Source organism: Brassica oleracea, chromosome C1 (assembly GCF_000695525.1).
Source record: "Brassica oleracea var. oleracea cultivar TO1000 chromosome C1, BOL, whole genome shotgun sequence".
Taxonomy (NCBI): domain Eukaryota; kingdom Viridiplantae; phylum Streptophyta; class Magnoliopsida; order Brassicales; family Brassicaceae; genus Brassica; species Brassica oleracea.
In genome coordinates, this window is record NC_027748.1 from 10,282,576 (window position 1) to 10,283,777 (window position 1,202).

Genomic DNA, 1,202 nt, shown 5'->3' on the forward strand with positions numbered 1-1,202 from the left:
CGTCGCTCCAGGACGCTATCGCGCGATCTGACAACTTCATCCGAATGGAAGAAGATACTAACGCCATTCTCAGCAAAATGAATGCACCCAAAGCTCCAGCGGCTAAAAACGCCAACACGCGACAAGAACCGTGCCAGCATGCTCCAATCGACAAAAACGGCCGCAAAGACGGATACATGTATGTCGTCAACGAGAACAACGTGCCGGTTTCAACTCTCGTAGTCCGCGGAGAAGGATGGAACAAATGGGTAAGGAAGCTCGATTCGTCCGACAAACCAGTCGACGCCGTTTGCTCGACCCAGACTACAACAGCAGCAGGTTCAGCGGCAGGACCTTCCAGAACTGTCGATCTCACCAAACACTGCAAGTATCACGATGTCAAAGGGCACGATACGACAGAGTGCAAGTCACTCTATGCGCACTACCTCTCATCCTTAGCAAGTGGCGACTTCAAGTTCTAACCACTAAAGGAAAAGCCGAAGAACGACAAGAGCTGGAGCAAGAATAAAGAAAGGAGAGCCCAGCGCAAAGCTACAGGCAAAAGTCAACATAGCGAAACTCAACAACGAGACGACGAGGAGGATACCCCGAAGAGTAATGGCGAGGCCGACTCCTCTGCTGACGAAGAGCAACCAGCTAACCGCAGACGCATCAAGGTCATACTTTCCCAGCAAAACTTGTCGTCGGACGATGAGAACGATAACACACCTGTACTCGAAGATTTGAGAGATGTCCTCAAACGAAAGTTTGAATCCGAAAACAGTAACATCTCCACGCGCAATGCTCTCCGAACAACGTTAAATGCATGGAAGTCGCGGCGTATCTCGGTAGTTGACCCCGATCCCAAAGAACGCCCGAACGGCGACCTTAGGGATAAACTCAACGCAGGAGCATGCAATCTCCGAATCCGTCTAAATCGTTCGAAGCACACTGACCTCCGGAGGCGTTTGGAGCAAACTAAGATGTCAAACAACGACACTCCGTCATCAAAAAATGATAGCAGCGTACCAAACGATTTACGCGCCTTCTTAGACTCCAAGCATGTCCAAACGCGACGTCAACTAAATGTCATCATGGGCGGTTCTCCTCCTTGCGGCAACTCTGTTCGCTCCGTCAAGGATTACCGTCGGCAGGTCGCGACTTCGCAGAGATGGCCGACTAGGCCGCCAAATCACCCTCCGATAACCTTTTCACCGGATGAC